Here is an 8,060-nt window from a genome sequence, read left to right as displayed (position 1 = left end):
ACAACGACCGTCGACCACCGTTGAACACCGTCGATCACCGCTGAACTCTGTCAACTACCACAGAACGTCACCGACTGTTGTTAGCCATCGCTCACCTCCGTCAACCACCGCTTACTGGACGTCATCAGTCGACGTCATAACGTGGAAAGCTAGTAACCCTTTCCCGCCTGTGGGACAAGGGGCATTTGTAATCATCATCTTATAGTGGATTTTTACAACTGGGCAAGGCCCCGTGGTTTTTCGCTTTTTACGGGTTTTCCACGTAAAAATTTCTGGTGTGATCATAGCTTGATTCACTTTCATCTGAGTGTGTGCTGAATTTTCGTGCAACGCTAAGACGATAATCCATTACTCTACCGCCGCGAATTTTCTAGCACGCATCAGTTTTCCTGCAAATACAATTAAAAAAATTGCTTAAGTAAAAAAAAAAGGAGTTATCTATGTGTCAACTATTCATCTACCCCGGGGGCTCTTAGCTCTCCCATAGGATTTCATCCTAGAGGTATTTTGGCTCGCCTTCAAAGTGTTGACTCATAGATGCCAATTCATAACTACCATAATTGACTTGATCGTATAAGGAGAACTCTTCGAGTGTTAACAATGAAAGGAGTCTTATATTTTAATGCAACAAGATTAAATATTTACATTAATATGACCCGATCATAAAGAAATTCAAGTAGTTTCGTTAAATTTGAACTATCCTTTACCTGGGGGGCTATAGCTCTCCTACATGTAGTAGTCGTAGTAATTTTTTACCTAGGTCAAGATCTCGTAGTCTTCACTTGGTTGAGTTATATTTTAGAAAGAACTTCTTCAAAGTCGTCCCTAGCATTAAGCTATTAAGCTAAATATGATCCAAAAAATATAGGTCATTTTCATTTTACTCTTTAGAAACTTGCTTGTTAGAAGCAAGTTCCCTAAGTGCTATGGGCGAATTCACATTGAAGATATAAGAAAAATGATAAATTTGATAAAAACACAAATAAGAAAAAGGGTATCGAGAGAATTTCTCTATTAGAGTTTTTTTCTTATTTCTTGGCTTCATTCCCTCATTACTTATCTTCCATCTTAAAAACTATTCTCTTACGAATATTTTTCACAGAACTATCTTGGGAGAGTAATTTTTGGCCGACTGGAGCTGAAAGGGCCGGTTGGAGATGGATGTGCAGATTGGAGCATGTCAGGCCGACTGGAGCTTTGACGAGTCAAATGGATCTGGCTGAGCTAATTAGAACTAGTGGGTTGACTAGAGATGATCGGGTTGACTAGAGCTGGTTTGGCCAAATTGAGCTGGTCTGGCTTGATTGGAGGTTGTCGAGCCGACTGGAGATGGTCAAACTAACTGGAGCTAGTCTGGGCCTATAGAGGGGGGACTGAGCATGTTTGGCCGACTGGAGTTGGATAACTGACTGGAGATGGTTGAGTTGAATGAAGTTGTTCACGTCGACTAGAGAGGTCAATTGGAGCTCGTCGATTGGAGTTGACCTAGTTGGAGAGGGATGAGTGGATGAGTTTGACTATTATACTCAGGCGAGTTCTGTAACACATTATATGCTGCTAGTAACTTCTCTGTGGCTTAAGTCTTTTTTTTTTATTTTACTCTTCTTCTTTTTTATGTCATGATTCACACCCGCCAAACTTTTAGGATGATTAATCCAAGATTGTTTGTGAATCACACCCAAGGAGTGAAGCGTAAATGAGGACAAAGATAAAGAGAGTGAGAGTGAGAGATGAATGAATAGTAGAAAATAGTGTTTTCATATTAGATTTTTCTCCTATTATAAATAATGCTTTTCGATTTATTGAAGCATATTTATTATAAAATAAAAATTATAGCCCTAGTTTTACGCAGTCGGCTGAAGATGGATGGTTCAAGCTGGCGAGTCAAATGGAACTTAGCAGTCGAATGGAGCCAGCCAAGTTAAATGGTGTTTGTCGGGTCGCTAGAGTTGACCGGGCAGATTGGAGGTGGTCAAGCCGATTAGAGTTGGTTGCCTCGATTGGAGATGGAAAATCCAATTGGAACTTGTCAAGCTGACTGGAACTTTTTGGCTTGACTGGAGATTGGTCGGGTGACTAAAACTGGTGGGCTAATTGGAGATGGATGGGTCAACTAGAGCTAATTAGGTCGAATGGAGCTAGACGGGCCAACTTGAGCTTGTTGGGTCCACTAATCTTGGACGGGCCAACCGGAACTAAAGGATCAATCAGAGATTGTGGGGCAAATTAAAGCCAGTTGGGCCGGCTAGAGCAGATCGAGAATAATGGAGATGGTCGAGTCGACTGGAGCTTTGTTGAGTTTAATAAGTTCTTTGAACAATTTCAACACCTTAAACTACTAAGGATATATTTTGTCATGCACTAAGACAGCAAGTAGGTTTGTTAACCAAGCTTTTTGTTCGCCAATAGCACATGTTTAGATCGATGAGAGATCGTGCTCAAATCGTTCGTTAAGTAAGTTAGTCGAACACGAACAAATTTTTTAAGCTTGATTGTAAGCAAGCGTAACATAAACAATTATTTGTTCGATCGTGTTCAACTTGTTTTAGCTTGCAATACAAAATTTATATATATTATTTATATAATAATACATTAGATATATTTATATCTAAGTTTGAATCACCACAACTGAGACAGTCATGTTGTACTACGTCTTTCATTGCATGAAGATAATAATGCATGTTTGAATTCAACACTCAACATTTGTTTTTCTAATTGATTTAAATGAGTTAATTTTGAACCAAACATGAGCCAAACACAAACATGAATTTGTAAATCGACTCGAGCATGAACATTATTCACGAACAATTTTGAACACGAACCAATTTCAAAAAAAATTAATTTCGAACGAGCCTAACACAAGCCGAGCCTAAGCTCGCTCAAGCTCGACTCGTTTACCGTCCTAACTATAAATTATTACAAAACAAATAAAATGATCAATTAAGTGTCTGTTTGGGGAAGATTATATACGTGCCGACATTTTCAAAACGTCACCTAGCTGTTTGTTAAAAGCATTTGGTAGGGCGTTTTGAAATCGAAGATAATCACGTATATTTTTTCCTTCTACTCATCAGACGCGGAGCTCTTCTTGCGTTCGGCGTTTGTTAGGGTTCTATTTCAGAGGTGCCCTGCGATATCTCTCTCGCGCTCTCCCTCGCCATCTCCTTTCCGATCTTCTCCTTCGTAAACATCAACTCTTCTGGTGAGATCTATATGTCGCAATGCTTTCTGGTTGTTCGATCTTCTATAGTTGTTTTTTTCGTTGTTCAATCTGGCCTTATATTCGGTTATCTTCTCTTTATTTGCAAGAAATGATTTTCTTTAGGGTTGTCTTTATGATGTCTTTGCTGGATTAGGGTTGAAAAACATTGATGGAAATGGGGGAAATTTTGGTTTTCTTAAGTTCTTTCGTGAGTTTTTCAAAGACCTACAATTCTAAGGTTTTTTCGTGAATTTTTTCTGTGTTCTTTTTTTTTTAGGGTTTAGCGAAGAAATGCAGATGAGCAATGGGAGAATTTGGTTCGCAATGTGGGAATCTTTGTTCTTCCTGTCTCTGTTCCTTTATGCAAACTATTTGGTTCGAAAAATGGGATTTGTATACACTGTTGGAATGTGCTTCAATGCGTTCCTTTTATATTGTTATTGAAGGAATCAGTGGGTATCGTTACACTGTTAGAATTATATCATAAGCATTTTATATTGTTATTGAAGGAATGAATACAGGGGGAATCCTTATACAGTTCGAACTGCTGGTTTTTTTTTAGCTGCCCCTGTTATATTGTTTAGCTCATTTCGAACTTCTGCAATTTTTTAACTTCTGGAATTTTTTAGCTGCACCTATTGGAATTCAAATTGTTCAGCAATTGATAAGCCATGTTAGCTGCACCTATTGGAATTGGAATTGTTTATGGTCACGGTTTAGGGGCATTTGTTTGAATACATATTAGATACTATCTAGTTCTGTTGGAATTGTTCTTGTTCTGTTGGAATTGTTCTTCTGCAGTTGTTTGATTTGTTTAGGTTCACGGTTTATATAGAATGTTGTTGTCGAGGTTCTGATGACATCTGTTTTTTCCGAGGTTCTGTTGGAATTTTTGCTGCATCTGTTTTTTCTGCATCAGGTTTATATGGAATTGTTTTGTTGGAATTTTTTAACTTCTTACATCAGTTTTTCTTCTTCCTGCCGAGGATATTATGAAAAGATATGTTGACATCTGTTTTGTTGCATCTGTTTTGATGCACATGTTATATTGAATTGGGTTCCAATGATGCCGAGGCTAGAGAATTGGGTTCCATCTGTTTTTGTCGAGGCTAGATCGAACTGCTATGAATTGCATCTGTTTTGGCTATAACAGAATTGAGTTATCTTCACTTTCTTTGCAACACCATTGCCATGTATTTGAATTGAGGAGATGCAACCATTGTTATGTTATATAGAATTGGGTTCCATCTGTTTTGTTGCATCTGTTTTGACGAGGCTAGAGAGAATATGTATCAAACGTAGATGTCTATCGAGAACCATTGTTATGTATTTGAAAAGCATAGCTATGTAACCTTACACAATTTCATAACAAAACATAATCAGTGTATTACTGTGGATATAGGTCTTTGACCGAACCACATAATTCTTCTGTGCCATTTTTTTTTATTTTTTCTTCTGTGAGCAAAGTTTTTATTTTTATTTTGTGACATCTTCAGTTGGATTTGTTATGGATGTATGCTCAATTTGTGGATGTAGGTTAACTTTTTTAAATATATATGTGTTTCTTGATATAATATCACAGTGTTTAAGACAAGTGAAGGTGGTCCCTCAGCGATGTGGGATAAGGAGGTTATAATGAGGTTATAATTATTTTATTATTTTTTGCAATCTCTGCATCACCGAGATTGAGATCGGGAATAGGCCGACCACCTATTTCAACAAGGTTGGCAGAACATATCTAAGAGATTTAAAGAATTAACTGGAAGAGATTATGACAGACTGAAGTTTAAAAATAAATGTGATCACTTGAAAAAGGAGTGGAAAATTTGGAAGAAGCTTAAACGTGGATCCACGGGTTTGGGGTGGGATCCAATCAAATGGACAATTGATGCTCCTGAGGAATGGTGAGCCGAGAAATTAGAGGCAAAATCACCATAATATTTTTGTTAGTTATAAATTTTTTTTATTTTAAACAATTATCTTCCTAGACCCTAAATATTTATTGTAATTTTTTTAACAATTCCGACATCAAAAAAATACAAGCAGTGTGGAATTGACCCTAATCTTGAAGATAAACTTGATATTATGTTCAAGGGGGTAGTGACAACTGGAAAGAATGCATATAGCCCGTGTGAAACAGGGTTTGCAGGAATACCCGATGATTTTCCACCAGATCCGATAACAGTTGACGAAGAAATACACAGCGTTAACTAGAGGGAGATGGGGGAATCAAACTCACAAATGAAGAGGCCAAAGCTAGGAAGAAGAAAGAAAGAAAATGATACTTTTATCAAAACTTCATTTGACACTCTCATAAATGCTTTTGGAGTACCACCGCCTGCTCCACTACCTGACAGCACTATCTTCGAATGTCTTCGCACTTTGAAAAACATCCCTGAAGTTGCAGCATATAAGCACATTCATGCAATATGTATGAAAAAACTCGAGGATCCAACACGTAGACACATATTTATGGCGATGGAACCAGATTTTCGAGTCGAGTATTTACATGTTATTGTAAATGAATGATTTATTAAAACTCATCTTTATTATGTAATCTGCTAAGTTATGAACTCATTTGTTATTTGGAGCTGTTTTTCTTTTTTAAATGATTGTTTTTTCTTTTTCCATCATGTTTGTTATTTCAATGCATATTAACAGAGCTTTTATTTTATTTATAATGAAATTTTACTAGTTGATGTGATGTCATTATTTATTTCTTTCAATATGTTGGTTATTAATTGATGAAATAACCGAGATCTTTCTTTCTTTAGGATGGATTCACAACATGAACGTCGTAAGAGAATGACATGGGCTGCAGCTATTGTCATATTACTATTGGAGAATTACCGATCAAGCAAAAATCGTATACCCCTAATGACCTCCAGTTTTGTTGGGGATAAAAGGATTGACGAAATGTTTTCTGGACATCTTATTAGGTTTAGTAATATATTTCGAATGACAGTACCTATCTTTATGGATCTCATGCACGAGCTCTTGCCTCTATGCTTTGATTTTGACATTCCTCTGTTTGAGCTCATGTCATGTGATCTCCCTCTGGAATCAACATTCAGTGTCAAACTCAAACACAAAGTCTCACCAGAATCATTCCCGCGCAACCTCCTCAACCAAAATCAAATCAAGAATATTATCATATTTCAATTTAGTTTTATCTACAAAGTTGCTAATTGTCATCCTCATAGCTACCCAACTATTTGACAATGAAACCAATAATATCAAAGCACGTATCTCATCGTCAAAATCAATTTCAATAAACACTAATTGATTTGTAATGGTGTTAAAATCATTCAGATGCTGAGCGACATACACATTTTCCGTCATCTTTAAATTGAATAACTTTTTTCATCAAGTGCACTTTGTTATTCGTTGATGGATTTTCGTACATACCTGATAAAATTGTTATGAGATATGCAGTCGTCATCTTCTTGATGATGTTGTGGGTAACAGATCTCGATAGGGTCAATCAAATAACCCTCAGAACCTATCGATCCAACATATTCCGATCGGCCTCATTCATCTTCTCTGGTCGCTTTCCGAGCAACAGAAAATGAAGTTTCTTCCTATAGAGATAGTTCTCTATCTGCATCATCCAGTAACCAAAATATGTGTCTGTTGGCATCAATTTTTTATGTCACGAGTGTAGGGTGTCCACCTGCACGACTCGAGATAGCTTACGGTCTGTCCGCAGCCATTCGGTAGTTTAGACACCCACTCAGAACCTTTCGGCACGTGTTGAGGGGCACGTAGCCAGGGTTATTTTCCTAGGCTTTGGCTTTCTCTTATGCGAAAGGCGGTCGACGTTTGGCACGTCGGACGACTTTGATCGAGTCGACGTATACTAATCGTCACGTCGCGCGCGAAATTGACTTAGATTGATGCAATCGTCAGCGAGGATGTCCAGATGACCCCAGACGACGAAACAGACCACGTGAGTCCAGAACGTCGATTTCACTTAGGGAAGATGTCCATTTTGCCACGAATTCGCAAGCGGACAAAAAATGTGCAAATCATTGTTTTGAGCACGATAGACGAGAAAGTTGTCTGGATGACCCTGAACGATGAAACAGACCACGCTAATGCGTCTGGAATGTCGATTTTACTTAGAGGAGAAATTCATTTCAAAATGATGTCGCGTTTGGGCTAAAAATGTGCGTGGCGACGATTATTAAATTAAAAATAATTATTATTGTAATATAATAATAATAATAATATTATATTATAATATATAATATTGCTACAGCCCTCTCTCTCCTATCGCACGAAACCATCGCAGACGCCACCCTCCCTTTCGTAAAAAGCCCTAGCCCGCTCGCGTCGTCACTCCCTTCGGCCGGAGGCTCACCCCCCTCGGTCGGCGACGCTGTCGGCAAGCCCGCCGCCGGCCTTCCAGCCGACGTCTCTCCTCCATCTCTCTCGTGAGATCGCGATACCTCCTGCATAGCCACCGCAGATCTCGCGAACCCTAGCCTCCTCGCACTTGAAACTCGTCGGTCGGCGCTCCTCACCGGTCAACGCTGACCGCGGCCTTCTTCTTTGACTCCGATAGCCTGTTTCCCCTCTTCTCCGATACCTCATCCCAGCTACGACGCCGCCGAACTCCTCACGGCCCGATCCCCTTGGCGGCGGCCTCCTCCGACGCCGCCGGCAAGCTTGTCGTCGACCTTCCAGCCGACGTCTCTCCTCCCTCTCTCCTGTGAGATAGCGAAACCTCTTGCGCAGCCACCGCGGATCTCGCGAGCCCTAGCCTCCTCGCACTCGGAACTAGTCGGTTGGCGCTCCTCACCGGTGAACGCTGACCGCCGCCTTCTTCTTTGACTATGGCAGCCCATTTCCCCTC

Source organism: Phalaenopsis equestris, unplaced genomic scaffold, assembly GCF_001263595.1.
Source record: "Phalaenopsis equestris unplaced genomic scaffold, ASM126359v1 Scaffold000372, whole genome shotgun sequence".
Taxonomy (NCBI): domain Eukaryota; kingdom Viridiplantae; phylum Streptophyta; class Magnoliopsida; order Asparagales; family Orchidaceae; genus Phalaenopsis; species Phalaenopsis equestris.
This window is presented reverse-complemented; position numbering follows the sequence as displayed.